At 40.7% G+C, this 27467-nt stretch overlaps 48 non-coding genes across 48 annotated transcripts; all 48 read right to left on the bottom strand.

Annotated features, from left to right (window-relative positions):
- Nucleotides 1-210: 210 nt before the first annotated feature.
- Nucleotides 211-329, bottom strand: LOC130615343 (5S ribosomal RNA). The gene has a single exon (XR_008976433.1). It is a non-coding gene; the product is annotated as a 5S ribosomal RNA (ribosomal RNA).
- Nucleotides 330-779: 450 nt separating this feature from the next.
- LOC130615856 (5S ribosomal RNA) lies at nt 780-898 on the bottom strand. Its single transcript, XR_008976942.1, has one exon. It is a non-coding gene; the product is annotated as a 5S ribosomal RNA (ribosomal RNA).
- Nucleotides 899-1348: 450 nt separating this feature from the next.
- On the bottom strand, nt 1349-1467 carry LOC130616453 (5S ribosomal RNA). The gene has a single exon (XR_008977535.1). It is a non-coding gene; the product is annotated as a 5S ribosomal RNA (ribosomal RNA).
- Nucleotides 1468-1917: 450 nt separating this feature from the next.
- On the bottom strand, nt 1918-2036 carry LOC130616251 (5S ribosomal RNA). Its single transcript, XR_008977334.1, has one exon. It is a non-coding gene; the product is annotated as a 5S ribosomal RNA (ribosomal RNA).
- Nucleotides 2037-2486: 450 nt separating this feature from the next.
- Nucleotides 2487-2605, bottom strand: LOC130615854 (5S ribosomal RNA). Its single transcript, XR_008976941.1, has one exon. It is a non-coding gene; the product is annotated as a 5S ribosomal RNA (ribosomal RNA).
- Nucleotides 2606-3055: 450 nt separating this feature from the next.
- Nucleotides 3056-3174, bottom strand: LOC130615152 (5S ribosomal RNA). The gene has a single exon (XR_008976241.1). It is a non-coding gene; the product is annotated as a 5S ribosomal RNA (ribosomal RNA).
- A 450-nt stretch (nt 3175-3624) lies between these two features.
- Nucleotides 3625-3743, bottom strand: LOC130616441 (5S ribosomal RNA). The gene has a single exon (XR_008977523.1). It is a non-coding gene; the product is annotated as a 5S ribosomal RNA (ribosomal RNA).
- A 450-nt stretch (nt 3744-4193) lies between these two features.
- On the bottom strand, nt 4194-4312 carry LOC130615151 (5S ribosomal RNA). Its single transcript, XR_008976240.1, has one exon. It is a non-coding gene; the product is annotated as a 5S ribosomal RNA (ribosomal RNA).
- A 450-nt stretch (nt 4313-4762) lies between these two features.
- On the bottom strand, nt 4763-4881 carry LOC130616428 (5S ribosomal RNA). Its single transcript, XR_008977510.1, has one exon. It is a non-coding gene; the product is annotated as a 5S ribosomal RNA (ribosomal RNA).
- A 450-nt stretch (nt 4882-5331) lies between these two features.
- LOC130616289 (5S ribosomal RNA) lies at nt 5332-5450 on the bottom strand. Its single transcript, XR_008977371.1, has one exon. It is a non-coding gene; the product is annotated as a 5S ribosomal RNA (ribosomal RNA).
- Nucleotides 5451-5900: 450 nt separating this feature from the next.
- Nucleotides 5901-6019, bottom strand: LOC130616337 (5S ribosomal RNA). The gene has a single exon (XR_008977420.1). It is a non-coding gene; the product is annotated as a 5S ribosomal RNA (ribosomal RNA).
- Nucleotides 6020-6469: 450 nt separating this feature from the next.
- Nucleotides 6470-6588, bottom strand: LOC130615719 (5S ribosomal RNA). The gene has a single exon (XR_008976807.1). It is a non-coding gene; the product is annotated as a 5S ribosomal RNA (ribosomal RNA).
- A 450-nt stretch (nt 6589-7038) lies between these two features.
- LOC130615149 (5S ribosomal RNA) lies at nt 7039-7157 on the bottom strand. Its single transcript, XR_008976238.1, has one exon. It is a non-coding gene; the product is annotated as a 5S ribosomal RNA (ribosomal RNA).
- A 450-nt stretch (nt 7158-7607) lies between these two features.
- On the bottom strand, nt 7608-7726 carry LOC130615147 (5S ribosomal RNA). The gene has a single exon (XR_008976237.1). It is a non-coding gene; the product is annotated as a 5S ribosomal RNA (ribosomal RNA).
- Nucleotides 7727-8176: 450 nt separating this feature from the next.
- On the bottom strand, nt 8177-8295 carry LOC130616416 (5S ribosomal RNA). Its single transcript, XR_008977498.1, has one exon. It is a non-coding gene; the product is annotated as a 5S ribosomal RNA (ribosomal RNA).
- Nucleotides 8296-8745: 450 nt separating this feature from the next.
- On the bottom strand, nt 8746-8864 carry LOC130615580 (5S ribosomal RNA). Its single transcript, XR_008976668.1, has one exon. It is a non-coding gene; the product is annotated as a 5S ribosomal RNA (ribosomal RNA).
- A 450-nt stretch (nt 8865-9314) lies between these two features.
- Nucleotides 9315-9433, bottom strand: LOC130616403 (5S ribosomal RNA). Its single transcript, XR_008977486.1, has one exon. It is a non-coding gene; the product is annotated as a 5S ribosomal RNA (ribosomal RNA).
- A 450-nt stretch (nt 9434-9883) lies between these two features.
- Nucleotides 9884-10002, bottom strand: LOC130616678 (5S ribosomal RNA). Its single transcript, XR_008977758.1, has one exon. It is a non-coding gene; the product is annotated as a 5S ribosomal RNA (ribosomal RNA).
- Nucleotides 10003-10452: 450 nt separating this feature from the next.
- Nucleotides 10453-10571, bottom strand: LOC130615372 (5S ribosomal RNA). The gene has a single exon (XR_008976461.1). It is a non-coding gene; the product is annotated as a 5S ribosomal RNA (ribosomal RNA).
- Nucleotides 10572-11021: 450 nt separating this feature from the next.
- LOC130616964 (5S ribosomal RNA) lies at nt 11022-11140 on the bottom strand. Its single transcript, XR_008978042.1, has one exon. It is a non-coding gene; the product is annotated as a 5S ribosomal RNA (ribosomal RNA).
- A 450-nt stretch (nt 11141-11590) lies between these two features.
- On the bottom strand, nt 11591-11709 carry LOC130615146 (5S ribosomal RNA). The gene has a single exon (XR_008976236.1). It is a non-coding gene; the product is annotated as a 5S ribosomal RNA (ribosomal RNA).
- A 450-nt stretch (nt 11710-12159) lies between these two features.
- Nucleotides 12160-12278, bottom strand: LOC130615145 (5S ribosomal RNA). Its single transcript, XR_008976235.1, has one exon. It is a non-coding gene; the product is annotated as a 5S ribosomal RNA (ribosomal RNA).
- Nucleotides 12279-12728: 450 nt separating this feature from the next.
- LOC130615144 (5S ribosomal RNA) lies at nt 12729-12847 on the bottom strand. Its single transcript, XR_008976234.1, has one exon. It is a non-coding gene; the product is annotated as a 5S ribosomal RNA (ribosomal RNA).
- A 450-nt stretch (nt 12848-13297) lies between these two features.
- LOC130616104 (5S ribosomal RNA) lies at nt 13298-13416 on the bottom strand. The gene has a single exon (XR_008977187.1). It is a non-coding gene; the product is annotated as a 5S ribosomal RNA (ribosomal RNA).
- A 450-nt stretch (nt 13417-13866) lies between these two features.
- Nucleotides 13867-13985, bottom strand: LOC130615143 (5S ribosomal RNA). Its single transcript, XR_008976233.1, has one exon. It is a non-coding gene; the product is annotated as a 5S ribosomal RNA (ribosomal RNA).
- Nucleotides 13986-14435: 450 nt separating this feature from the next.
- On the bottom strand, nt 14436-14554 carry LOC130615365 (5S ribosomal RNA). The gene has a single exon (XR_008976455.1). It is a non-coding gene; the product is annotated as a 5S ribosomal RNA (ribosomal RNA).
- Nucleotides 14555-15004: 450 nt separating this feature from the next.
- On the bottom strand, nt 15005-15123 carry LOC130615142 (5S ribosomal RNA). The gene has a single exon (XR_008976232.1). It is a non-coding gene; the product is annotated as a 5S ribosomal RNA (ribosomal RNA).
- A 450-nt stretch (nt 15124-15573) lies between these two features.
- LOC130616391 (5S ribosomal RNA) lies at nt 15574-15692 on the bottom strand. Its single transcript, XR_008977473.1, has one exon. It is a non-coding gene; the product is annotated as a 5S ribosomal RNA (ribosomal RNA).
- Nucleotides 15693-16142: 450 nt separating this feature from the next.
- On the bottom strand, nt 16143-16261 carry LOC130617741 (5S ribosomal RNA). The gene has a single exon (XR_008978818.1). It is a non-coding gene; the product is annotated as a 5S ribosomal RNA (ribosomal RNA).
- Nucleotides 16262-16711: 450 nt separating this feature from the next.
- LOC130615908 (5S ribosomal RNA) lies at nt 16712-16830 on the bottom strand. The gene has a single exon (XR_008976995.1). It is a non-coding gene; the product is annotated as a 5S ribosomal RNA (ribosomal RNA).
- A 450-nt stretch (nt 16831-17280) lies between these two features.
- LOC130617736 (5S ribosomal RNA) lies at nt 17281-17399 on the bottom strand. The gene has a single exon (XR_008978812.1). It is a non-coding gene; the product is annotated as a 5S ribosomal RNA (ribosomal RNA).
- Nucleotides 17400-17849: 450 nt separating this feature from the next.
- On the bottom strand, nt 17850-17968 carry LOC130618157 (5S ribosomal RNA). The gene has a single exon (XR_008979231.1). It is a non-coding gene; the product is annotated as a 5S ribosomal RNA (ribosomal RNA).
- A 450-nt stretch (nt 17969-18418) lies between these two features.
- Nucleotides 18419-18537, bottom strand: LOC130615395 (5S ribosomal RNA). The gene has a single exon (XR_008976485.1). It is a non-coding gene; the product is annotated as a 5S ribosomal RNA (ribosomal RNA).
- A 450-nt stretch (nt 18538-18987) lies between these two features.
- Nucleotides 18988-19106, bottom strand: LOC130618761 (5S ribosomal RNA). The gene has a single exon (XR_008979523.1). It is a non-coding gene; the product is annotated as a 5S ribosomal RNA (ribosomal RNA).
- Nucleotides 19107-19556: 450 nt separating this feature from the next.
- LOC130618749 (5S ribosomal RNA) lies at nt 19557-19675 on the bottom strand. The gene has a single exon (XR_008979521.1). It is a non-coding gene; the product is annotated as a 5S ribosomal RNA (ribosomal RNA).
- A 450-nt stretch (nt 19676-20125) lies between these two features.
- Nucleotides 20126-20244, bottom strand: LOC130618737 (5S ribosomal RNA). The gene has a single exon (XR_008979519.1). It is a non-coding gene; the product is annotated as a 5S ribosomal RNA (ribosomal RNA).
- A 450-nt stretch (nt 20245-20694) lies between these two features.
- On the bottom strand, nt 20695-20813 carry LOC130616516 (5S ribosomal RNA). Its single transcript, XR_008977598.1, has one exon. It is a non-coding gene; the product is annotated as a 5S ribosomal RNA (ribosomal RNA).
- A 450-nt stretch (nt 20814-21263) lies between these two features.
- Nucleotides 21264-21382, bottom strand: LOC130615393 (5S ribosomal RNA). Its single transcript, XR_008976482.1, has one exon. It is a non-coding gene; the product is annotated as a 5S ribosomal RNA (ribosomal RNA).
- Nucleotides 21383-21832: 450 nt separating this feature from the next.
- Nucleotides 21833-21951, bottom strand: LOC130618724 (5S ribosomal RNA). Its single transcript, XR_008979517.1, has one exon. It is a non-coding gene; the product is annotated as a 5S ribosomal RNA (ribosomal RNA).
- A 450-nt stretch (nt 21952-22401) lies between these two features.
- LOC130618712 (5S ribosomal RNA) lies at nt 22402-22520 on the bottom strand. Its single transcript, XR_008979514.1, has one exon. It is a non-coding gene; the product is annotated as a 5S ribosomal RNA (ribosomal RNA).
- A 450-nt stretch (nt 22521-22970) lies between these two features.
- Nucleotides 22971-23089, bottom strand: LOC130618700 (5S ribosomal RNA). Its single transcript, XR_008979512.1, has one exon. It is a non-coding gene; the product is annotated as a 5S ribosomal RNA (ribosomal RNA).
- Nucleotides 23090-23539: 450 nt separating this feature from the next.
- Nucleotides 23540-23658, bottom strand: LOC130616515 (5S ribosomal RNA). The gene has a single exon (XR_008977597.1). It is a non-coding gene; the product is annotated as a 5S ribosomal RNA (ribosomal RNA).
- Nucleotides 23659-24108: 450 nt separating this feature from the next.
- LOC130618239 (5S ribosomal RNA) lies at nt 24109-24227 on the bottom strand. The gene has a single exon (XR_008979313.1). It is a non-coding gene; the product is annotated as a 5S ribosomal RNA (ribosomal RNA).
- A 449-nt stretch (nt 24228-24676) lies between these two features.
- LOC130617057 (5S ribosomal RNA) lies at nt 24677-24795 on the bottom strand. Its single transcript, XR_008978136.1, has one exon. It is a non-coding gene; the product is annotated as a 5S ribosomal RNA (ribosomal RNA).
- A 450-nt stretch (nt 24796-25245) lies between these two features.
- Nucleotides 25246-25364, bottom strand: LOC130616835 (5S ribosomal RNA). Its single transcript, XR_008977915.1, has one exon. It is a non-coding gene; the product is annotated as a 5S ribosomal RNA (ribosomal RNA).
- Nucleotides 25365-25814: 450 nt separating this feature from the next.
- Nucleotides 25815-25933, bottom strand: LOC130617474 (5S ribosomal RNA). Its single transcript, XR_008978551.1, has one exon. It is a non-coding gene; the product is annotated as a 5S ribosomal RNA (ribosomal RNA).
- A 449-nt stretch (nt 25934-26382) lies between these two features.
- Nucleotides 26383-26501, bottom strand: LOC130616007 (5S ribosomal RNA). The gene has a single exon (XR_008977092.1). It is a non-coding gene; the product is annotated as a 5S ribosomal RNA (ribosomal RNA).
- Nucleotides 26502-26951: 450 nt separating this feature from the next.
- Nucleotides 26952-27070, bottom strand: LOC130616298 (5S ribosomal RNA). Its single transcript, XR_008977381.1, has one exon. It is a non-coding gene; the product is annotated as a 5S ribosomal RNA (ribosomal RNA).
- Between the last annotated feature and the right edge of the window lie 397 nt (nt 27071-27467).

Raw genomic sequence — 27467 nt, 5'->3', positions numbered from 1 at the left:
TTAGCAAATTAACTACATCGCCATTTTTTTTGTCTGACGCTCGTAATCCATTCATTTGCGACTTGGCGCATTTATTGCTGCCAGATCGTAGCCGTTTTGAAGGGAAAGCAACTTCTAATCATGTCTCTTTCTTGATTTACTCAGCGGCTATTTCGTAAAAAAGATACGTCACAGTCGTAATGATAAATAATGTAACGTGAAAAAGTCAATAGTCTACGACACCGGGAGTTCCCAGGCGGTCCCCCATCCAAGTACTATCCCGGCCCGACGATGCTTAACTTCCGTGATCGGACGAGAACAGGTGTGTTCATCGTGGTATGGTCGTAAACAAACAAACGGGCAGATATCTACGATTTATTAGCACATTACATCGAAAATGGTTTAAACTTTAAAGGTCATATTTCTTGACTGGATCATCCGAAATAGGTCGTTTTTATGTGCATTTGAAAGCTCATTTCAAGCGCTATCCATTAATTACGACAACCATGCGCTTTATGATTTCCGGTAAAAAGTTCCAACGAAGGAAATCTAGGGTGCTTTCCGACTTAATTTTCATATGACAAAGTTAATTAGCAAAGTTACTACATCGCCATTTTCTTTGTCTGACGCTCGTAATCCATTCATTTGCGACTTGGCGCATTTATTGCTGCCAGATCGTAGCCGTTTTGAAGGGAAAGCAACTTCTAATCATGTCTCTTTCTTGATTTACTCAGCGGCTATTTCGTAAAAAAGATACGTCACAGTCGTAATGATAAATAATGTAACGTGAAAAAGTCAATAGCCTACGACACCGGGAGTTCCCAGGCGGTCCCCCATCCAAGTACTATCCCGGCCCGACGATGCTTAACTTCCGTGATCGGACGAGAACAGGTGTGCTCATCGTGGTATGGTCGTAGACAAACAAACGGGCAGATATCTACGATTTATTAGCACATTACATCGAAAATGGTTCAAACTTTAAAGGTCATATTTCTTGACTGGATCATTCGAAATAGGTCGTGTTTATGTGCGTTTGACAGCTCTTTTTAAGCGATATCGATTCTTGACAACAATAATGCGCTTTATGATTTCCGGTAAAAAGTTCCAACGAAGGAAATCTAGGGTGCTTTCCGACTTAATTTTATTATGACAAAGTTGATTATCAAAGTAACTACATCGCCATTTTCTTTGTCTGACGCTCGTAATCCATTTATTTGCGACGTGGCGCATTTATTGCAGCAAGATTGTAGCCGTTTTGAAGGGAAAGCAACTTCTAATCATGTCTCTTTCTTGATTTACTCAGCGGCTATTGCGTAAAAAAGATACGTCCCAGTCGTAATGATAAATAATGTAACGTGAAAAAGTCAATAGCCTACGACACCGGGAGTTCCCAGGCGGTCCCCCATCCAAGTACTATCCCGGCCCAACGATGCTTAACTTCCGTGATCGGACGAGAACAGGTGTGTTCATCGTGGTATGGTCGTAGACAAACAAACGGGCAGATATCTACGATTTATTAGCACATTACATCGAAAATGGTTTAAACTTTAAAGGTCATATTTCTTGACTGGATTATCCGAAATAGGTCGTGTTTATGTGCATTTGAAAGCTCATTTCAAGCGCTATCGATTAATTACGACAACCATGCGCTTTAAGATTTCCGGTAAAAAGTTCCAACGAAGGCAATCTAGGGTACTTTCAGACTTAATTTTCATATGACAAAGTTAATTAGCAAATTAACTACATCGCCATTTTTTTTGTCTGACGCTCGTAATCCATTCATTTGCGACTTGGCGCATTTATTGCTGCCAGATCGTAGCCGTTTTGAAGGGAAAGCAACTTCTAATCATGTCTCTTTCTTGATTTACTCAGCGGCTATTTCGTAAAAAAGATACGTCACAGTCGTAATGATAAATAATGTAACGTGAAAAAGTCAATAGCCTACGACACCGGGAGTTCCCAGGCGGTCCCCCATCCAAGTACTATCCCGGCCCGACGATGCTTAACTTCCGTGATCGGACGAGAACAGGTGAGTTCATCGTGGTATGGTCGTAAACAAACAAACGGGCAGATATCTACGATTTATTAGCACATTACATCGAAAATGGTTTAAACTTTAAAGGTCATATTTCTTGACTGGATCATCCGAAATAGGTCGTTTTTATGTGCATTTGAAAGCTCATTTCAAGCGCTATCCATTAATTACGACAACCATGCGCTTTATGATTTCCGGTAAAAAGTTCCAACGAAGGAAATCTAGGGTGCTTTCCGACTTAATTTTCATATGACAAAGTTAATTAGCAAAGTTACTACATCGCCATTTTCTTTGTCTGACGCTCGTAATCCATTCATTTGCGACTTGGCGCATTTATTGCTGCCAGATCGTAGCCGATTTGAAGGGAAAGCAACTTCTAATCATGTCTCTTTCTTGATTTACTCAGCGGCTATTTCGTAAAAAAGATACGTCACAGTCGTAATGATAAATAATGTAACGTGAAAAAGTCAATAGCCTACGACACCGGGAGTTCCCAGGCGGTCCCCCATCCAAGTACTATCCCGGCCCGACGATGCTTAACTTCCGTGATCGGACGAGAACAGGTGTGCTCATCGTGGTATGGTCGTAGACAAACAAACGGGCAGATATCTACGATTTATTAGCACATTACATCGAAAATGGTTCAAACTTTAAAGGTCATATTTCTTGACTGGATCATTCGAAATAGGTCGTGTTTATGTGCGTTTGATAGCTCTTTTTAAGCGCTATCGATTCTTGACAACAATAATGCGCTTTATGATTTCCGGTCAAAAGTTCCAACGAAGGAAATCTAGGGTGCTTTCCGACTTAATTTTATTATGACAAAGTTGATTAGCAAAGTAACTACATCGCCATTTTCTTTGTCTGACGCTTGTAATCCATTCATTTGCGACTTGGCGCATTTATTGCTGCCAGATCGTAGCCGTTTTGAAGGGAAAGCAACTTCTAATCATGTCTCTTTCTTGATTTACTCAGCGGCTATTTCGTAAAAAAGATACGTCACAGTCGTAATGATAAATAATGTAACGTGAAAAAGTCAATAGCCTACGACACCGGGAGTTCCCAGGCGGTCCCCCATCCAAGTACTATCCCGGCCCGACGATGCTTAACTTCCGTGATCGGACGAGAACAGGTGTGTTCATCGTGGTATGGTCGTAGACAAACAAACAGGCAGATATCTACGATTTATTAGCACATTACATCGAAAATGGTTCAAACTTTAAAGGTCATATTTCTTGACTGGATCATTCGAAATAGGTCGTGTTTATGTGCATTTGAAAGCTCATTTCAAGCGCTATCCATTAATTACGACAACCATGCGCTTTATGATTTCCCGTAAAAAGTTCCAACGAAGGAAATCTAGGGTGCTTTCCGACTTAATTTTCATATGACAAAGTTAATTAGCAAAGTTACTACATCGCCATTTTCTTTGTCTGACGCTCGTAATCCATTCATTTGCGACTTGGCGCATTTATTGCTGCCAGATCGTAGCCGTTTTGAAGGGAAAGCAACTTCTAATCATGTCTCTTTCTTGATTTACTCAGCGGCTATTTCGTAAAAAAGATACGTCACAGTCGTAATGATAAATAATGTAACGTGAAAAAGTCAATAGCCTACGACACCGGGAGTTCCCAGGCGGTCCCCCATCCAAGTACTATCCCGGCCCAACGATGCTTAACTTCCGTGATCGGACGAGAACAGGTGTGTTCATCGTGGTATGGTCGTAGACAAACAAACGGGCAGATATCTACGATTTATTAGCACATTACATCGAAAATGGTTTAAACTTTAAAGGTCATATTTCTTGACTGGATTATCCGAAATAGGTCGTGTTTATGTGCATTTGAAAGCTCATTTCAAGCGCTATCGATTAATTACGACAACCATGCGCTTTAAGATTTCCGGTAAAAAGTTCCAACGAAGGCAATCTAGGGTACTTTCAGACTTAATTTTCATATGACAAAGTTAATTAGCAAATTAACTACATCGCCATTTTTTTTGTCTGACGCTCGTAATCCATTCATTTGCGACTTGGCGCATTTATTGCTGCCAGATCGTAGCCGTTTTGAAGGGAAAGCAACTTCTAATCATGTCTCTTTCTTGATTTACTCAGCGGCTATTTCGTAAAAAAGATACGTCACAGTCGTAATGATAAATAATGTAACGTGAAAAAGTCAATAGCCTACGACACCGGGAGTTCCCAGGCGGTCCCCCATCCAAGTACTATCCCGGCCCGACGATGCTTAACTTCCGTGATCGGACGAGAACAGGTGTGTTCATCGTGGTATGGTCGTAGACAAACAAACAGGCAGATATCTACGATTTATTAGCACATTACATCGAAAATGGTTCAAACTTTAAAGGTCATATTTCTTGACTGGATCATTCGAAATAGGTCGTGTTTATGTGCATTTGAAAGCTCATTTCAAGCGCTATCCATTAATTACGACAACCATGCGCTTTATGATTTCCCGTAAAAAGTTCCAACGAAGGAAATCTAGGGTGCTTTCCGACTTAATTTTCATATGACAAAGTTAATTAGCAAAGTTACTACATCGCCATTTTCTTTGTCTGACGCTCGTAATCCATTCATTTGCGACTTGGCGCATTTATTGCTGCCAGATCGTAGCCGTTTTGAAGGGAAAGCAACTTCTAATCATGTCTCTTTCTTGATTTACTCAGCGGCTATTTCGTAAAAAAGATACGTCACAGTCGTAATGATAAATAATGTAACGTGAAAAAGTCAATAGCCTACGACACCGGGAGTTCCCAGGCGGTCCCCCATCCAAGTACTATCCCGGCCCAACGATGCTTAACTTCCGTGATCGGACGAGAACAGGTGTGTTCATCGTGGTATGGTCGTAGACAAACAAACGGGCAGATATCTACGATTTATTAGCACATTACATCGAAAATGGTTTAAACTTTAAAGGTCATATTTCTTGACTGGATTATCCGAAATAGGTCGTGTTTATGTGCATTTGAAAGCTCATTTCAAGCGCTATCGATTAATTACGACAACCATGCGCTTTAAGATTTCCGGTAAAAAGTTCCAACGAAGGCAATCTAGGGTACTTTCAGACTTAATTTTCATATGACAAAGTTAATTAGCAAATTAACTACATCGCCATTTTTTTTGTCTGACGCTCGTAATCCATTCATTTGCGACTTGGCGCATTTATTGCTGCCAGATCGTAGCCGTTTTGAAGGGAAAGCAACTTCTAATCATGTCTCTTTCTTGATTTACTCAGCGGCTATTTCGTAAAAAAGATACGTCACAGTCGTAATGATAAATAATGTAACGTGAAAAAGTCAATAGCCTACGACACCGGGAGTTCCCAGGCGGTCCCCCATCCAAGTACTATCCCGGCCCGACGATGCTTAACTTCCGTGATCGGACGAGAACAGGTGTGTTCATCGTGGTATTGTCGTAAACAAACAAACGGGCAGATATCTACGATTTATTAGCACATTACATCGAAAATGGTTTAAACTTTAAAGGTCATATTTTTTGACTGGATCATCCGAAAAAGGTCGTTTTTATGTGTATTTGAAAGCTCATTTCAAGCGCTATCCATTAATTACGACAACCATGCGCTTTATGATTTCCGGTAAAAAGTTCCAACGAAGGAAATCTAGGGTGCTTTCCGACTTAATTTTCATATGACAAAGTTAATTAGCAAAGTTACTACATCGCCATTTTCTTTGTCTGACGCTCGTAATCCATTCATTTGCGACTTGGCGCATTTATTGCTGCCAGATCGTAGCCGTTTTGAAGGGAAAGCAACTTCTAATCACTTCTCTTTCTTGATTTACTCAGCGGCTATTTCGTAAAAAAGATACGTCACAGTCGTAATGATAAATAATGTAACGTGAAAAAGTCAATAGCCTACGACACCGGGAGTTCCCAGGCGGTGCCCCATTCAAGTACTATCCCGGCCCGACGATGCTTAACTTCTGTGATCGGACGAGAACAGGTGTGTTCATCGTGGTATGGTCGTAAACAAACAAACGGGCAGATATCTACGATTTATTAGCACATTACATCGAAAATGGTTTAAACTTTAAAGGTCATATTTCTTGACTGGATCATCCGAAATAGGTCGTTTTTATGTGCATTTGAAAGCTCATTTCAAGCGCTATCCATTAATTACGACAACCATGCGCTTTATGATTTCCGGTAAAAAGTTCCAACGAAGGAAATCTAGGGTGCTTTCCGACTTAATTTTCATATGACAAAGTTAATTAGCAAAGTTACTACATCGCCATTTTCTTTGTCTGACGCTCGTAATCCATTCATTTGCGACTTGGCGCATTTATTGCTGCCAGATCGTAGCCGTTTTGAAGGGAAAGCAACTTGTAATCATGTCTCTTTCTTGATTTACTCAGCGGCTATTTCGTAAAAAAGATACGTCACAGTCGTAATGATAAATAATGTAACGTGAAAAAGTCAATAGCCTACGACACCGGGAGTTCCCAGGCGGTCCCCCATCCAAGTACTATCCCGGCCCGACGATGCTTAACTTCCGTGATCGGACGAGAACAGGTGTGTTCATCGTGGTATGGTCGCAGACAAACAAACGGGCAGATATCTACGATTTATTAGCAAATTACATCGAAAATGGTTCAAACTTTAAAGGTCATATTTCTTGACTGGATCATTCGAAATAGGTCGTGTTTATGTGCGTTTGACAGCTCTTTTTAAGCGCTATCGATTCTTGACAACAATAATGCGCTTTATGATTTCCGGTAAAAAGTTCCAACGAAGGAAATCTAGGGTGCTTTCCGACTTAATTTTATTATGACAAAGTTAATTAGCAAAGTAACTACATCGCCATTTTCTTTGTCTGACGCTTGTAATCCATTCATTTGCGACTTGGCGCATTTATTGCTGCCAGATCGTAGCCGTTTTGAAGGGAAAGCAACTTCTAATCATGTCTCTTTCTTGATTTACTCAGCGGCTATTTCGTAAAAAAGATACGTCACAGTCGTAATGATAAATAATGTAACGTGAAAAAGTCAATAGCCTACGACACCGGGAGTTCCCAGGCGGTCCCCCATCCAAGTACTATCCCGGCCCGACGATGCTTAACTTCCGTGATCGGACGAGAACAGGTGTGTTCATCGTGGTATGGTCGTAGACAAACAAACGGGCAGATATCTACGATTTATTAGCACATTACATCGAAAATGGTTCAAACTTTAAAGGTCATATTTCTTGACTGGATCATTCGAAATAGGTCGTGTTTATGTGCATTTGAAAGCTCATTTCAAGCGCTATCCATTAATTACGACAACCATGCGCTTTATGATTTCCGGTAAAAAGTTCCAACGAAGGAAATCTAGGGTGCTTTCCGACTTAATTTTCATATGACAAAGTTAATTAGCAAAGTTACTACATCGCCATTTTCTTTGTCTGACGCTCGTAATCCATTCATTTGCGACTTGGCGCATTTATTGCTGCCAGATCGTAGCCGTTTTGAAGGGAAAGCAACTTCTAATCATGTCTCTTTCTTGATTTACTCAGCGGCTATTTCGTAAAAAAGATACGTCACAGTCGTAATGATAAATAATGTAACGTGAAAAAGTCAACAGCCTACGACACCGGGAGTTCCCAGGCGGTCCCCCATCCAAGTACTATCCCGGCCCGACGATGCTTAACTTCCGTGATCGGACGAGAACAGGTGTGTTCATCGTGGTATGGTCGTAGACAAACAATCGGGCAGATATCTACGATTTATTAGAACATTACATCGAAAATGGTTCAAACTTTAAAGGTCATATTTCTTGACTGGATCATTCGAAATAGGTCGTGTTTATGTGCGTTTGACAGCTCTTTTTAAGCGCTATCGATTCTTGACAACAATAATGCGCTTTATGATTTCCGGTAAAAAGTTCCAACGAAGGAAATCTAGGGTGCTTTCCGACTTAATTTTCATATGACAAAGTTAATTAGCAAAGTTACTACATCGCCATTTTCTTTGTCTGACGCTCGTAATCCATTCATTTGCGACTTGGCGCATTTATTGCTGCCAGATCGTAGCCGTTTTGAAGGGAAAGCAACTTCTAATCATGTCTCTTTCTTGATTTACTCAGCGGCTATTTCGTAAAAAAGATACGTCACAGTCGTAATGATAAATAATGTAACGTGAAAAAGTCAATAGCCTACGACACCGGGAGTTCCCAGGCGGTCCCCCATCCAAGTACTATCCCGGCCCAACGATGCTTAACTTCCGTGATCGGACGAGAACAGGTGTGTTCATCGTGGTATGGTCGTAGACAAACAAACGGGCAGATATCTACGATTTATTAGCACATTACATCGAAAATGGTTTAAACTTTAAAGGTCATATTTCTTGACTGGATTATCCGAAATAGGTCGTGTTTATGTGCATTTGAAAGCTCATTTCAAGCGCTATCGATTAATTACGACAACCATGCGCTTTAAGATTTCCGGTAAAAAGTTCCAACGAAGGCAATCTAGGGTACTTTCAGACTTAATTTTCATATGACAAAGTTAATTAGCAAATTAACTACATCGCCATTTTTTTTGTCTGACGCTCGTAATCCATTCATTTGCGACTTGGCGCATTTATTGCTGCCAGATCGTAGCCGTTTTGAAGGGAAAGCAACTTCTAATCATGTCTCTTTCTTGATTTACTCAGCGGCTATTTCGTAAAAAAGATACGTCACAGTCGTAATGATAAATAATGTAACGTGAAAAAGTCAATAGCCTACGACACCGGGAGTTCCCAGGCGGTCCCCCATCCAAGTACTATCCCGGCCCGACGATGCTTAACTTCCGTGATCGGACGAGAACAGGTGTGTTCATCGTGGTATGGTCGTAAACAAACAAACGGGCAGATATCTACGATTTATTAGCACATTACATCGAAAATGGTTTAAACTTTAAAGGTCATATTTTTTGACTGGATCATCCGAAAAAGGTCGTTTTTATGTGCATTTGAAAGCTCATTTCAAGCGCTATCCATTAATTACGACAACCATGCGCTTTATGATTTCCGGTAAAAAGTTCCAACGAAGGAAATCTAGGGTGCTTTCCGACTTAATTTTCATATGACAAAGTTAATTAGCAAAGTTACTACATCGCCATTTTCTTTGTCTGACGCTCGTAATCCATTCATTTGCGACTTGGCGCATTTATTGCTGCCAGATCGTAGCCGTTTTGAAGGGAAAGCAACTTCTAATCATGTCTCTTTCTTGATTTACTCAGCGGCTATTTCGTAAAAAAGATACGTCACAGTCGTAATGATAAATAATGTAACGTGAAAAAGTCAATAGCCTACGACACCGGGAGTTCCCAGGCGGTCCCCCATCCAAGTACTATCCCGGCCCAACGATGCTTAACTTCCGTGATCGGACGAGAACAGGTGTGTTCATCGTGGTATGGTCGTAGACAAACAAACGGGCAGATATCTACGATTTATTAGCACATTACATCGAAAATGGTTTAAACTTTAAAGGTCATATTTCTTGACTGGATTATCCGAAATAGGTCGTGTTTATGTGCATTTGAAAGCTCATTTCAAGCGCTATCGATTAATTACGACAACCATGCGCTTTAAGATTTCCGGTAAAAAGTTCCAACGAAGGCAATCTAGGGTACTTTCAGACTTAATTTTCATATGACAAAGTTAATTAGCAAATTAACTACATCGCCATTTTTTTTGTCTGACGCTCGTAATCCATTCATTTGCGACTTGGCGCATTTATTGCTGCCAGATCGTAGCCGTTTTGAAGGGAAAGCAACTTCTAATCATGTCTCTTTCTTGATTTACTCAGCGGCTATTTCGTAAAAAAGATACGTCACAGTCGTAATGATAAATAATGTAACGTGAAAAAGTCAATAGCCTACGACACCGGGAGTTCCCAGGCGGTCCCCCATCCAAGTACTATCCCGGCCCGACGATGCTTAACTTCCGTGATCGGACGAGAACAGGTGTGTTTATCGTGGTATGGTCGTAAACAAACAAACGGGCAGATATCTACGATTTATTAGCACATTACATCGAAAATGGTTTAAACTTTAAAGGTCATATTTCTTGACTGGATCATCCGAAATAGGTCGTTTTTATGTGCATTTGAAAGCTCATTTCAAGCGCTATCCATTAATTACGACAACCATGCGCTTTATGATTTCCGGTAAAAAGTTCCAACGAAGGAAATCTAGGGTGCTTTCCGACTTAATTTTCATATGACAAAGTTAATTAGCAAAGTTACTACATCGCCATTTTCTTTGTCTGACGCTCGTAATCCATTCATTTGCGACTTGGCGCATTTATTGCTGCCAGATCGTAGCCGTTTTGAAGGGAAAGCAACTTCTAATCATGTCTCTTTCTTGATTTACTCAGCGGCTATTTCGTAAAAAAGATACGTCACAGTCGTAATGATAAATAATGTAACGTGAAAAAGTCAATAGCCTACGACACCGGGAGTTCCCAGGCGGTCCCCCATCCAAGTACTATCCCGGCCCGACGATGCTTAACTTCCGTGATCAGACGAGAACAGGTGTGTTCATCGTGGTATGGTCGTAGACAAACAAACGGGCAGATATCTACGATTTATTAGCACATTACATCGAAAATGGTTCAAACTTTAAAGGTCATATTTTTTGACTGGATCATTCGAAATAGGTCGTGTTTATGTGCGTTTGACAGCTCTTTTTAAGCGCTATCGATTCTTGACAACAATAATGCGCTTTATGATTTCCGGTAAAAAGTTCCAACGAAGGAAATCTAGGGTGCTTTCCGACTTAATTTTATTATGACAAAGTTAATTAGCAAAGTAACTACATCGCCATTTTCTTTGTCTGACGCTTGTAATCCATTCATTTGCGACTTGGCGCATTTATTGCTGCCAGATCGTAGCCGTTTTGAAGGGAAAGCAACTTCTAATCATGTCTCTTTCTTGATTTACTCAGCGGCTATTTCGTAAAAAAGATACGTCACAGTCGTAATGATAAATAATGTAACGTGAAAAAGTCAATAGCCTGCGACACCGGGAGTTCCCAGGCGGTCCCCCATCCAAGTACTATCCCGGCCCGACGATGCTTAACTTCCGTGATCGGACGAGAACAGGTGTGTTCATCGTGGTATGGTCGTAGAAAAACAAACGGGCAGATATCTACGATTTATTAGCACATTACATCGAAAATGGTTCAAACTTTAAAGGTCATATTTCTTGACTGGATCATTCGAAATAGGTCGTGTTTATGTGCATTTGAAAGCTCATTTCAAGCGCTATCCATTAATTACGACAACCATGCGCTTTATGATTTCCGGTAAAAAGTTCCAACGAAGGAAATCTAGGGTGCTTTCCGACTTAATTTTCATATGACAAAGTTAATTAGCAAAGTTACTACATCGCCATTTTCTTTGTCTGACGCTCGTAATCCATTCATTTGCGACTTGGCGCATTTATTGCTGCCAGATCGTAGCCGTTTTGAAGGGAAAGCAACTTCTAATCATGTCTCTTTCTTGATTTACTCAGCGGCTATTTCGTAAAAAAGATACGTCACAGTCGTAATGATAAATAATGTAACGTGAAAAAGTCAATAGCCTACGACACCGGGAGTTCCCAGGCGGTCCCCCATCCAAGTACTATCCCGGCCCGACGATGCTTAACTTCCGTGATCGGACGAGAACAGGTGTGTTCATCGTGGTATGGTCGTAGACAAACAAACGGGCAGATATCTACGATTTATTAGCACATTACATCGAAAATGGTTCAAACTTTAAAGGTCATATTTCTTGACTGGATCATTCGAAATAGGTCGTGTTTATGTGCGTTTGACAGCTCTTTTTAAGCGCTATCGATTCTTGACAACAATAATGCGCTTTATGATTTCCGGTAAAAAGTTCCAACGAAGGAAATCTAGGGTGCTTTCCGACTTAATTTTCATATGACAAAGTTAATTAGCAAAGTTACTACATCGCCATTTTCTTTGTCTGACGCTCGTAATCCATTCATTTGCGACTTGGCGCATTTATTGCTGCCAGATCGTAGCCGTTTTGAAGGGAAAGCAACTTCTAATCATGTCTCTTTCTTGATTTACTCAGCGGCTATTTCGTAAAAAAGATACGTCACAGTCGTAATGATAAATAATGTAACGTGAAAAAGTCAATAGCCTACGACACCGGGAGTTCCCAGGCGGTCCCCCATCCAAGTACTATCCCGGCCCGACGATGCTTAACTTCCGTGATCGGACGAGAACAGGTGTGTTCATCGTGGTATGGTCGTAGACAAACAAACGGGCAGATATCTACGATTTATTAGCACATTACATCGAAAATGGTTCAAACTTTAAAGGTCATATTTCTTGACTGGATCATTCGAAATAGGTCGTGTTTATGTGCGTTTGACAGCTCTTTTTAAGCGCTATCGATTCCTGACAACAATAATGCGCTTTATGATTTCCGGTAAAAAGTTCCAACGAAGGAAATCTAGGGTGCTTTCCGACTTAATTTTATTATGACAAAGTTAATTAGCATAGTAACTACATCGCCATTTTCTTTGTCTGACGCTTGTAATCCATTCATTTGCGACTTGGCGCATTTATTGCTGCCAGATCGTAGCCGTTTTGAAGGGAAAGTAACTTCTAATCATGTCTCTTTCTTGATTTACTCAGCGGCTATTTCGTAAAAAAGATACGTCACAGTCGTAATGATAAATAATGTAACGTGAAAAAGTCAATAGCCTACGACACCGGGAGTTCCCAGGCGGTCCCCCATCCAAGTACTATCCCGGCCCGACGATGCTTAACTTCCGTGATCGGACGAGAACAGGTGTGTTCATCGTGGTATGGTCGTAGACAAACAAACGGGCAGATATCTACGATTTATTAGCACATTACATCGAAAATGGTTCAAACTTTAAAGGTCATATTTCTTGACTGGATCATTCGAAATAGGTCGTGTTTATGTGCGTTTGACAGCTCTTTTTAAGCGCTATCGATTCTTGACAACAATAATGCGCTTTAAGATTTCCGGTAAAAAGTTCCAACGAAGGAAATCTAGGGTACTTTCGGACTTAATTTTCATATGACAAAATTAGTTAGCAAAGTAAGTACATCGCTATTTTCTTTGTCTGACGCTCGTAATCCATTCATTTGCGACTTGGCGCATTTATTGCTGCCAGATCGTAGCCGTTTTGAAGGGAAAGCAACTTCTAATCATGTCTCTTTCTTGATTTACTCAGCGGCTATTTCGTAAAAAAGATACGTCACAGTCGTAATGATAAATAATGTAACGTGAAAAAGTCAATAGCCTACGACACCGGGAGTTCCCAGGCGGTCCCCCATCCAAGTACTATCCCGGCCCGTCGATGCTTAACTTCCGTGATCGGACGAGAACAGGTGTGTTCATCGTGGTATGGTCGTAAACAAACAAACGGGCAGATATCTACGATTTATTAGCACATTACATCGAAAATGGTTTAAACTTTAAAGGTCATATTTCTTGACTGGATCATCCGAAATAGGTCGTTTTTATGTGCATTTGAAAGCTCATTTCAAGCGCTATCCATTAATTACGACAACCATGCGCTTTATGATTTCCGGTAAAAAGTTCCAACGAAGGAAATCTAGGGTGCTTTCCAACTTAATTTTCATATGACAAAGTTAATTAGCAAAGTTACTACATCGCCATTTTCTTTGTCTGACGCTCGTAATCCATTCATTTGCGACTTGGCGCATTTATTGCTGCCAGATCGTAGCCGTTTTGAAGGGAAAGCAACTTCTAATCATGTCTCTTTCTTGATTTACTCAGCGGCTATTTCGTAAAAAAGATACGTCACAGTCGTAATGATAAATAATGTAACGTGAAAAAGTCAATAGCCTACGACACCGGGAGTTCCCAGGCGGTCCCCCATCCAAGTACTATCCCGGCCCGACGATGCTTAACTTCCGTGATCGGACGAGAACAGGTGTGTTCATCGTGGTATGGTCGTAGACAAACAAACGGGCAGATATCTACGATTTATTAGCACATTACATCGAAAATGGTTCAAACTTTAAAGGTCATATTTCTTGACTGGATCATTCGAAATAGGTCGTGTTTATGTGCGTTTGACAGCTCTTTTTAAGCGCTATCGATTCTTGACAACAATAATGCGCTTTATGATTTCCGGTAAAAAGTTCCAACGAAGGAAATCTAGGGTGCTTTCCGACTTAATTTTATTATGACAAAGTTAATTAGCAAAGTAACTACATCGCCATTTTCTTTGTCTGACGCTTGTAATCCATTCATTTGCGACTTGGCGCATTTATTGCTGCCAGATCGTAGCCGTTTTGAAGGGAAAGCAACTTCTAATCATGTCTCTTTCTTGATTTACTCAGCTGCTATTTCGTAAAAAAGATACGTCACAGTCGTAATGATAAATAATGTAACGTGAAAAAGTCAATTGCCTACGACACCGGGAGTTCCCAGGCGGTCCCCCATCCAAGTACTATCCCGGCCCGACGATGCTTAACTTCCGTGATCGGACGAGAACAGGTGTGTTCATCGTGGTATGGTCGTAGACAAACAAACGGGCAGATATCTACGATTTATTAGCACATTACATCGAAAATGGTTCAAACTTTAAAGGTCATATTTCTTGACTGGATCATTCGAAATAGGTCGTGTTTATGTGCATTTGAAAGCTCCTTTCAAGCGCTATCCATTAATTACGACAACCATGCGCTTTATGATTTCCGGTAAAAAGTTCCAACGAAGGAAATCTAGGGTGCTTTCCGACTTAATTTTCATATGACAAAGTTAATTAGCAAAGTTACTACATCGCCATTTTCTTTGTCTGACGCTCGTAATCCATTTATTTGCGACGTGGCGCATTTAATGCTGCAAGATTGTAGCCGTTTTGAAGGGAAAGCAACTTCTAATCATGTCTCTTTCTTGATTTACTCAGCGGCTATTTCGTAAAAAAGATACGTCACAGTCGTAATGATAAATAATGTAACGTGAAAAAGTCAATAGCCTACGACACCGGGAGTTCCCAGGCGGTCCCCCATCCAAGTACTATCCCGGCCCGACGATGCTTAACTTCCGTGATCGGACGAGAACAGGTGTGTTCATCGTGGTATGGTCGTAGACAAACAAACGGGCAGATATCTACGATTTATTAGCACATTACATCGAAAATGGTTCAAACTTTAAAGGTCATATTTCTTGACTGGATCATTCGAAATAGGTCGTGTTTATGTGCGTTTGACAGCTCTTTTTAAGCGCTATCGATTCTTGACAACAATAATGCGCTTTATGATTTCCGGTAAAAAGTTCCAACGAAGGAAATCTAGGGTGCTTTCCGAATTAATTTTATTATGACAAAGTTAATTAGCAAAGTAACTACATCGCCATTTTCTTTGTCTGACGCTTGTAATCCATTCATTTGCGACTTGGCGCATTTATTGCTGCCAGATCGTAGCCGTTTTGAAGGGAAAGCAACTTCTAATCATGTCTCTTTCTTGATTTACTCAGCGGCTATTTCGTAAAAAAGATACGTCACAGTCGTAATGATAAATAATGTAACGTGAAAAAGTCAATAGCCTACGACACCGGGAGTTCCCAGGCGGTCCCCCATCCAAGTACTATCCCGGCCCAACGATGCTTAACTTCCGTGATCGGACGAGAACAGGTGTGTTCATCGTGGTATGGTCGTAGACAAACAAACGGGCAGATATCTACGATTTATTAGCACATTACATCGAAAATGGTTCAAACTTTAAAGGTCACATTTCTTGACTGGATCATTCGAAATAGGTCGTGTTTATGTGCGTTTGACAGCTCTTTTTAAGCGCTATCGATTCTTGACAACAATAATGCGCTTTATGATTTCCGGTAAAAAGTTCCAACGAAGGAAATCTAGGGTGCTTTCCGACTTAATTTTCATATGACAAAGTTAATTAGCAAAGTTACTACATCGCCATTTTCTTTTTCTGACGCTCGTAATCCATTCATTTGCGACTTGGCGCATTTATTGCTGCCAGATCGTAGCCGTTTTGAAGGGAAAGCAACTTCTAATCATGTCTCTTTCTTGATTTACTCAGCGGCTATTGCGTAAAAAAGATACGTCCCAGTCGTAATGATAAATAATGTAACGTGAAAAAGTCAATAGCCTACGACACCGGGAGTTCCCAGGCGGTCCCCCATCCAAGTACTATCCCGGCCCAACGATGCTTAACTTCCGTGATCTGACGAGAACAGGTGTGTTCATCGTGGTATGGTCGTAGACAAACAAACGGGCAGATATCTACGATTTATTAGCACATTACATCGAATATGGTTTAAACTTTAAAGGTCATATTTCTTGAATGGATTATCCGAAATAGGTCGTGTTTATGTGCATTTGAAAGCTCATTTCAAGCGCTATTCATTAATTACGACAATAATGCGCTTTAAGATTTCCGGTAAAAAGTTCCAACGAAGGAAATCTAGGGTACTTTCAGACTTAATTTTCATATGACAAAATTAGTTAGCAAAGTAAGTACATCGCTATTTTCTTTGTCTGACGCTTGTAATCCATTCATTTGCGACGTGGCGCATTTATTGCAGCACGATGGTAGTCGTTTTGAAGGGAAAGCAACTTCTAATCATGTCTCTTTCTTGATTTACTCGGCGGCTATTGCGTAAAAAAGATACGTCCCAGTCCTAATGAGAAATAATGTAACGTGAAAAAGTCAATAGCCTACGACACCGGGAGTTCCCAGGCGGTCCCCCATCCAAGTACTATCCCGGCCCAACGATGCTTAACTTCCATGATCGGACGAGAACAGGTGTGTTCATCGTGGTATGGTCGTAGACAAACAAACGGGCAGATATCTACGATTTATTAGCACATTACATCAAAAATGGTTTAAATTTTAAAGGTCATATTTCTTGACTGGATTATCCGAAATAGGTTGTGTTTATGTGCATTTGAAAGCTCGTTTCAAGCGCTATCCATTAATTACGACAATAATGCGCTTTAAGATTTCCGGTAAAAAGTTCCAACGAAGGCAATCTAGGGTACTTTCAGACTTAATTTTCATATGACAAAGTTAATTAGCAAAGTAACTACATCGCCATTTTCTTTGTCTGACGCTCGTAATCCATTTATTTGCGACGTGGCGCATTTATTGCAGCAAGATTGTAGCCGTTTTGAAGGGAAAGCAACTTCTAATCATGTCTCTTTCTTGATTTACTCAGCGGCTATTGCGTAAAAAAGATACGTCCCAGTCGTAATGATAAATAATGTAACGTGAAAAAGTCAATAGCCTACGACACCGGGAGTTCCCAGGCGGTCCCCCATCCAAGTACTATCCCGACCCAACGATACTTAACTTACGTGATCGGACGAGAACAGGTGTGTTCATCGTGGTATGGTCGTAGACAAACAAACGGGCAGATATCTACGATTTTTTAGCACATTACATCGAAAATGGTTTAAACTTTAAAGGTCATATTTCTTGACTGGATTATCCGAAATAGGTCGTGTTTATGTGCATTTGAAAGCTCATTTCAAGCGCTATCGATTAATTACGACAACCATGCGCATTAAGATTTCCGGTAAAAAGTTTCAACGAAGGCAATCTAGGGTACTTTCAGACTTAATTTTCATATGACAAAGTTAATTAGCAAATTAACTACATCGCCATTTTCTTTGTCTGACGCTCGTAATCCATTCATTTGCGACTTGGCGCATTTATTGCTGCCAGATCGTAGCCGTTTTGAAGGGAAAGCAACTGCTAATCATGTCTCTTTCTTGATTTACTCAGCGGCTATTTCGTAAAAAAGATACGTCACAGTCGTAATGATAAATAATGTAACGTGAAAAAGTCAATAGCCTACGACACCGGGAGTTCCCAGGCGGTCCTACATCCAAGTACTATCCCGGCCCGACGATGCTTAACTTCCGTGATCGGACGAGAACAGGTGTGCTCATCGTGGTATGGTCGTAAACAAACAAACGGGCAGATATCTACGATTTATTAGCACATTACATCGAAAATGGTTTAAACTTTAAAGGTCACATTTCTTGACTGGATTATCCGAAATAGGTCGTGTTTATGTGCATTTGAAAGCTCTTTTTAAGCGCTATCGATTCTTTACGACAACCATGCGCTTTAAGATTTCCGGTAAAAAGTTCCAACGAAGGAAATCTAGGGTGCTTTCAGACTTAATTTTCATATGACAAAGTTTATTAGCAAATTAACTACATCGCCATTTTCTTTGTCTGACGCTCGTAATCCATTCATTTGCGACTTGGCGCATTTATTGCTGCCAGATCGTAGCCGTTTTGAAGGGAAAGCAACTTCTAATCATGTCTCTTTCTTGATTTACTCAGCGGCTATTTCGTAAAAAAGATACGTCATAGTCGTAATGATAAATAATGTAACGTGAAAAAGTCAATAGCCTACGACACCGGGAGTTCCCAGGCGGTCCCCCATCCAAGTACTATCCCGGCCCGGCGATGCTTAACTTCCGTGATCGGACGAGAACAGGTGTGTTCATCGTGGTATGGTCGTAGACAAACAAACGGGCAGATATCTACGATTTATTAGCACATTACATCGAAAATGGTTTAAACTTTAAAGGTCATATTTCTTGACTGGATCATCCGAAATAGGTCGTGTTTATGTGCATTTGAAAGCTCATTTCAAGCGCTATCGATTCTTTACGACAACCATGCGCTTTAAGATTTCCGGTAAAAAGTTCCAACGAAGGAAATCTAGGGTGCTTTCAGACTTAATTTTCATATGACAAAGTTAATTAGCAAAGTAACTACATCGCCATTTTCTTTGTCTGACGCTCGTAATCCATTTATTTGCGACGTGGCGCATTTATTGCAGCAAGATTGTAGCCGTTTTGAAGGGAAAGCATCTTCTAATCACGTCCCTTACTTGATTTACTCAGCGGCTATTGCGTAAAAAAGATACGTCACAGTCGTAATGATAAATAATGTAACGTGAAAAAGTCAATAGCCTACGACACCGGGAGTTCCCAGGCGGTCCCCCATCCAAGTACTATCCTGGCCCGACGATGCTTAACTTCCGTGATCGGACGAGAACAGGTGTGTTCATCGTGGTATGGTCGTAGACAAACAAACGGGCAGATATCTACGATTTATTAGCACATTACATCGAAAATGGTTTAAACTTTAAAGGTCATATTTCTTGACTGGATCATCCGAAATAGGTCGTGTTTATGTGCATTTGAAAGCTCATTTCAAGCGCTATCGATTCTTTACGACAACCATGCGCTTTAAGATTTCCGGTAAAAAGTTCCAACGAAGGAAATCTAGGGTGCTTTCAGACTTAATTTTCATATGACAAAGTTAATTAGCAAAGTAACTACATCGCCATTTTCTTTGTCTGACGCTCGTAATCCATTCATTTGCGACTTGGCGCATTTATTGCAGCAAGATTGTAGCCGTTTTGAAGGGAAAGCAACTTCTAATCATGTCTCTTTCTTGATTTACTCAGCGGCTATTGCGTAAAAAAGATACGTCACAGTCGTAATGATAAATGATGTAACGTGAAAAAGTCAATAGCCTACGACACCGGGAGTTCCCAGGCGGTCCCCCATCCAAGTACTATCCTGGCCCGACGATGCTTAACTTCCGTGATCGGACGAGAACAGGTGTGTTCATCGTGGTATGGTCGTAGACAAAAAAACGGGCAGATATCTACGATTTATTAGCACATTACATCGAAAATGGTTTAAACTTTAAAGGTCATATTTCTTGACTGGATTATCCGAAATAGGTCGTGTTTATGTGCATTTGAAAGCTCATTTCAAGCGCTATCGATTAATTACGACAACCATGCGCTTTAAGATTTCCGGTAAAAAGTTCCAACGAAGGAAATCTAGGGTGCTTTCAGACTTAATTTTCATATGACAAAGTTAATTAGCAAAGTAACTACATCGCCATTTTCTTTGTCTGACGCTCGTAATCCATTCATTTGCGACTTGGCGCATTTATTGCAGCAAGATTGTAGCCGTTTTGAAGGGAAAACAACTTCTAATCATGTCTCTTTCTTGATTTACTCAGCGGCTATTGCGTAAAAAAGATACGTCACAGTCGTAATGATAAATGATGTAACGTGAAAAAGTCAATAGCCTACGACACCGGGAGTTCCCAGGCGGTCCCCCATCCAAGTACTATCCTGGCCCGACGATGCTTAACTTCCGTGATCGGACGAGAACAGGTGTGTTCATCGTGGTATGGTCGTAGACAAAAAAACGGGCAGATATCTACGATTAATTAGCACATTACATCGAAAATGGTTTAAACTTTAAAGGTCATATTTCTTGACTGGATTATCCGAAATAGGTCGTGTTTATGTGCATTTGAAAGCTCATTTCAAGCGCTATCGATTAATTACGACAACCATGCGCTTTAAGATTTCCGGTAAAAAGTTCCAACGAAGGAAATCTAGGGTGCTTTCCGACTTAATTTTCATATGACAAAGTTAATTAGCAAAGTAACTACATCGCCATTTTCTTTGTCTGACGCTTGTAATCCATTCATTTGCGACTTGGCGCATTTATTGCTGCCAGATCGTAGCCGTTTTGAAGGGAAAGCAACTTCTAATCATGTCTCTTTCTTGATTTACTCAGCGGCTATTTCGTAAAAAAGATACGTCACAGTCGTAATGATAAATAATGTAACGTGAAAAAGTCAATAGCCTACGACACCGGGAGTTCCCAGGCGGTCTCCCATCCAAGTACTATCCCGGCCCGACGATGCTTAACTTCCGTGATCGGACGAGAACAGGTGTGTTCATCGTGGTATGGTAGTAGACAAACAAACGGGCAGATATCTACGATTTATTAGCACATTACATCGAAAATGGTTCAAACTTTAAAGGTCATATTTCTTGACTGGATCATTCGAAATAGGTCGTGTTTATGTGCGTTTGACAGCTCTTTTTAAGCGCTATCGATTCTTGACAACAATAATGCGCTTTAAGATTTCCGGTAATAAGTTCCAACGAAGGCAATCTAGGGTGCTTTCAGACTTAATTTTCATATGACAAAGTTAATTAGAAAAGTAACTACATCGCCATTTTCTTTGTCTGACGCTTGTAATCCATTCATTTGCGACTTGGCGCATTTATTGCTGCCAGATCGTAGCCGTTTTGAAGGGAAAGCAACTTCTAATCATGTCTCTTTCTTGATTTACTCAGCGGCTATTTCGTAAAAAAGATACGTCATAGTCGTAATAATAAATAATGTAACGTGAAAAAGTCAATAGCCTACGACACCGGGAGTTCCCAGGCGGTCCCCCATCCAAGTACTATCCCGGCCCGGCGATGCTTAACTTCCGTGATCGGACGAGAACAGGTGTGTTCATCGTGGTATGGTCGTAGACAAACAAACGGGCAGATATCTACGATTTATTAGCACATTACATCGAAAATGGTTTAAACTTTAAAGGTCATATTTCTTGACTGGATCATCCGAAATAGGTCGTGTTTATGTGCATTTGAAAGCTCATTTCAAGCGCTATCGATTCTTTACGACAACCATGCGCTTTAAGATTTCCGGTAAAAAGTTCCAACGAAGGAAATCTAGGGTGCTTTCAGACTTAATTTTCATATGACAAAGTTAATTAGCAAAGTAACTACATCGCCATTTTCTTTGTCTGACGCTCGTAATCCATTTATTTGCGACGTGGCGCATTTATTGCAGCAAGATTGTAGCCGTTTTGAAGGGAAAGCATCTTCTAATCACGTCCCTTACTTGATTTACTCAGCGGCTATTGCGTAAAAAAGATACGTCACAGTCGTAATGATAAATAATGTAACGTGAAAAAGTCAATAGCCTACGACACCGGGAGTTCCCAGGCGGTCCCCCATCCAAGTACTATCCTGGCCCGACGATGCTTAACTTCCGTGATCGGACGAGAACAGGTGTGTTCATCGTGGTATGGTCGTAGACAAACAAACGGGCAGATATCTACGATTTATTAGCACATTACATCGAAAATGGTTTAAACTTTAAAGGTCATATTTCTTGACTGGATCATCCGAAATAGGTCGTGTTTATGTGCATTTGAAAGCTCATTTCAAGCGCTATCGATTCTTTACGACAACCATGCGCTTTAAGATTTCCGGTAAAAAGTTCCAACGAAGGAAATCTAGGGTGCTTTCAGACTTAATTTTCATATGACAAAGTTAATTAGCAAAGTAACTACATCGCCATTTTCTTTGTCTGACGCTCGTAATCCATTCATTTGCGACTTGGCGCATTTATTGCAGCAAGATTGTAGCCGTTTTGAAGGGAAAGCAACTTCTAATCATGTCTCTTTCTTGATTTACTCAGCGGCTATTGCGTAAAAAAGATACGTCACAGTCGTAATGATAAATGATGTAACGTGAAAAAGTCAATAGCCTACGACACCGGGAGTTCCCAGGCGGTCCCCCATCCAAGTACTATCCTGGCCCGACGATGCTTAACTTCCGTGATCGGACGAGAACAGGTGTGTTCATCGTGGTATGGTCGTAGACAAAAAAACGGGCAGATATCTACGATTTATTAGCACATTACATCGAAAATGGTTTAAACTTTAAAGGTCATATTTCTTGACTGGATTATCCGAAATAGGTCGTGTTTATGTGCATTTGAAAGCTCATTTCAAGCGCTATCGATTAATTACGACAACCATGCGCTTTAAGATTTCCGGTAAAAAGTTCCAACGAAGGAAATCTAGGGTGCTTTCAGACTTAATTTTCATATGACAAAGTTAATTAGCAAAGTAACTACATCGCCATTTTCTTTGTCTGACGCTCGTAATCCATTCATTTGCGACTTGGCGCATTTATTGCAGCAAGATTGTAGCCGTTTTGAAGGGAAAACAACTTCTAATCATGTCTCTTTCTTGATTTACTCAGCGGCTATTGCGTAAAAAAGATACGTCACAGTCGTAATGATAAATGATGTAACGTGAAAAAGTCAATAGCCTACGACACCGGGAGTTCCCAGGCGGTCCCCCATCCAAGTACTATCCTGGCCCGACGATGCTTAACTTCCGTGATCGGACGAGAACAGGTGTGTTCATCGTGGTATGGTCGTAGACAAAAAAACGGGCAGATATCTACGATTTATTAGCACATTACATCGAAAATGGTTTAAACTTTAAAGGTCATATTTCTTGACTGGATTATCCGAAATAGGTCGTGTTTATGTGCATTTGAAAGCTCATTTCAAGCGCTATCGATTAATTACGACAACCATGCGCTTTAAGATTTCCGGTAAAAAGTTCCAACGAAGGAAATCTAGGGTGCTTTCCGACTTAATTTTCATATGACAAAGTTAATTAGCAAAGTAACTACATCGCCATTTTCTTTGTCTGACGCTTGTAATCCATTCATTTGCGACTTGGCGCATTTATTGCTGCCAGATCGTAGCCGTTTTGAAGGGAAAGCAACTTCTAATCATGTCTCTTTCTTGATTTACTCAGCGGCTATTTCGTAAAAAAGATACGTCACAGTCGTAATGATAAATAATGTAACGTGAAAAAGTCAATAGCCTACGACACCGGGAGTTCCCAGGCGGTCTCCCATCCAAGTACTATCCCGGCCCGACGATGCTTAACTTCCGTGATCGGACGAGAACAGGTGTGTTCATCGTGGTATGGTAGTAGACAAACAAACGGGCAGATATCTACGATTTATTAGCACATTACATCGAAAATGGTTCAAACTTTAAAGGTCATATTTCTTGACTGGATCATTCAAAATAGGTCGTGTTTATGTGCGTTTGACAGCTCTTTTTAAGCGCTATCGATTCTTGACAACAATAATGCGCTTTATGATTTCCGGTAAAAAGTTCCAACGAAGGAAATCTAGGGTGCTTTCCGACTTAATTTTCATATGACAAAGTTAATTAGCAAAGTTACTACATCGCCATTTTCTTTGTCTGACGCTCGTAATCCATTCATTTGCGACTTGGCGCATTTATTGCTGCCAGATCGTAGCCGTTTTGAAGGGAAAGCAACTTCTAATCATGTCTCTTTCTTGATTTACTCAGCGGCTATTTCGTAAAAAAGATACGTCACAGTCGTAATGATAAATAATGTAACGTGAAAAAGTCAATAGCCTACGACACCGGGAGTTCCCAGGCGGTCCCCCATCCCAGTACTATCCCGGCCCGAGGATTCCTAACTTCCGTGATCGGACGAGAACAGGTGTGTTCATCGTGGTATGGTCGTAGACAAACAAACGGGCAGATATCTACGATTTATTAGCACATTACATCGAAAATGGTTCAAACTTTAAAGGTCATATTTCTTGACTGGATCATTCGAAATAGGTCGTGTTTATGTGCGTTTGACAGCTCTTTTTAAGCGCTATCGATTCTGGACAACAATAATGCGCTTTATGATTTCCGGTAAAAAGTTCCAACGAAGGCAATCTAGGGTACTTGCAGACTTAATTTTCATATGACAAAGTTAATTAGCAAATTAACTACATCGCCATTTTCTTTGTCTGACGCTCGTAATCCATTGATTTGCGACGTGGCGCATTTATTGCAGCCAGATCGTAGCCGCTTTGAAGGGAAAGAAACTTCTAATAACGTCCCTTACTTGATTTACTCAGCGCTATTGCGTAAAAAAGATACGTCACAGTCGTAATGATAAATAATGTAACGTGAAAAAGTCAATAGCCTACAACACCGGGAGTTCCCAGGCGTTCCCCCATCCAAGTACTATCCCGGCCCGACGATGCTTAACTTCCGTGATCGGACGAGAACAGGTGTGTTCATCGTGGTATGGTCGTAGACAAACAAACGGGCAGATATCTACGATTTATTAGCACATTACATCGAAAATGGTTTAAACTTTAAAGGTCATATTTCTTGACTGGATCATTCGAAATAGGTCGTGTTTATGTGCGTTTGACAGCTCTTTTTAAGCGCTATCGATTCTTGACAACAATAATGCGCTTTATGATTTCCGGTAAAAAGTTCCAACGAAGGAAATCTAGGGTGCTTTCCGACTTAATTTTCATATGACAAAGTTAATTAGCAAAGTTACTACATCGCCATTTTCTTTGTCTGACGCTCGTAATCCATTCATTTGCGACTTGGCGCATTTATTGCTGCCATATCGTAGCCGTTTTGAAGGGAAAGCAACTTCTAATCATGTCTCTTTCTTGATTTACTCAGCGGCTATTTCGTAAAAAAGATACGTCACAGTCGTAATGATAAATAATGTAACGTGAAAAAGTCAATAGCCTACGACACCGGGAGTTCCCAGGCGTTCCCCCATCCAAGTACTATCCCGGCCCGACGATGCTTAACTTCCGTGATCGGACGAGAACAGGTGTGTTCATCGTGGTATGGTCGTAGACAAACAAACGGGCAGATATCTACGATTTATTAGCACATTACATCGAAAATGGTTTAAACTTTAAAGGTCATATTTCTTGACTGGATCATTCGAAATAGGTCGTGTTTATGTGCGTTTGACAGCTCTTTTTAAGCGCTATCGATTCTTGACAACAATAATGCGCTTTATGATTTCCGGTAAAAAGTTCCAACGAAGGAAATCTAGGGTGCTTTCCGACTTAATTTTCATATGACAAAGTTAATTAGCAAAGTTACTACATCGCCATTTTCTTTGTCTGACGCTCGTAATCCATTCATTTGCGACTTGGCGCATTTATTGCTGCCATATCGTAGCCGTTTTGAAGGGAAAGCAACTTCTAATCATGTCTCTTTCTTGATTTACTCAGCGGCTATTTCGTAAAAAAGATACGTCACAGTCGTAATGATAAATAATGTAACGTGAAAAAGTCAATAGCCTACGACACCGGGAGTTCCCAGGCGGTCCCCCATCCCAGTACTATCCCGGCCCGAGGATTCTTAACTTCCGTGATCGGACGAGAACAGGTGTGTTCATCGTGGTATGGTCGTAGACAAACAAACTGGCAGATATCTACGATTTATTAGCACATTACATCGAAAATGGTTCAAACTTTAAAGGTCATATTTCTTGACTGGATCATTCAAAATAGGTCGTGTTTATGTGCGTTTGACAGCTCTTTTTAAGCGCTATCGATTCTGGACAACAATAATGCGCTTTATGATTTCCGGTAAAAAGTTCCAACGAAGGCAATCTAGGGTACTTGCAGACTTAATTTTCATATGACAAAGTTAATTAGCAAATTAACTACATCGCCATTTTCTTTGTCTGACGCTCGTAATCCATTGATTTGCGACGTGGCGCATTTAGTGCAGCCAGATCGTAGCCGCTTTGAAGGGAAAGAAACTTCTAATAACGTCCCTTACTTGATTTACTCAGCGCTATTGCGTAAAAAAGATACGTCACAGTCGTAATGATAAATAATGTAACGTGAAAAAGTCAATAGCCTACAACACCGGGAGTTCCCAGGCGGTACCCCATCCAAGTACTATCCCGGCCCGACGATGCTTAACTTCCGTGATCGGACGAGAACAGGTGTGTTCATCGTGGTATGGTCGTAGACAAACAAACGGGCAGATATCTACGATTTATTAGCACATTACATCGAAAATGGTTTAAACTTTAAAGGTCATATTTCTTGACTGGATCATCCGAAATAGGTCGTGTTTATGTGCATTTGAAAGCTCATTTCAAGCGCTATCGATTCTTTACGACAACCATGCGCTTTAAGATTTCCGGTAAAAAGTTCCAACGAAGGAAATCTGGGGTGCTTTCAGATTTAATTTTCATATGACAAAGTTAATTAGCAAAGTAACTACATCGCCATTTTCTTTGTCTGACGCTCGTAATCCATTTATTTGCGACGTGGCGCATTTATTGCAGCAAGATTGTAGCCGTTTTGAAGGGAAAGCATCTTCTAATCACGTCCCTTACTTGATTTACTCAGGGGCTATTGCGTAAAAAAGATACGTCACAGTCGTAATGATAAATAATGTAACGTGAAAAAGTCAATAGCCTACGACACCAGGAGTTCCCAGGCGGTCCCACATCCAAGTACTATCCCGGCCCAACGATGCTTAACTTCCGTGATCGGACGAGAACAGGTGTGTTCATCGTGGTATGGTCGTAGACAAACAAACGGGCAGATATCTACGATTTATTAGCACATTACATCGAAAATGGTTTAAATTTTAAAGGTCATATTTCTTGACTGGATCATCCGAAATAGGTCGTGTTTATGTGCATTTGAAAGCTCATTTCAAGCGCTATCCATTAATTACGACAACCATGCGCTTTAAGATTTCCGGTAAAAAGTTTCAACGAAGGCAATCTAGGGTACTTTCAGACTTAATTTTCATATGACAAAGTTAATTAGCAAATTAGCTACATCGCCATTCTCTTTGTCTGACGCTCGTAATCCATTCATTTGCGACGTGGCGCATTTAATGCTGCCAGATCGTAGCCCTTTTGAAGGGAAAGAAACTTCTAATGATGTCCCTTACTTGATTTACTCAGCGGCTATTGCGTA

This window comes from Hydractinia symbiolongicarpus, chromosome 11, assembly GCF_029227915.1.
Source record: "Hydractinia symbiolongicarpus strain clone_291-10 chromosome 11, HSymV2.1, whole genome shotgun sequence".
Lineage (NCBI taxonomy): Eukaryota > Metazoa > Cnidaria > Hydrozoa > Anthoathecata > Hydractiniidae > Hydractinia > Hydractinia symbiolongicarpus.
The sequence above is the reverse complement of the archived record's forward strand: the minus strand, read 5'-3'. Positions and strand labels throughout refer to the sequence as shown.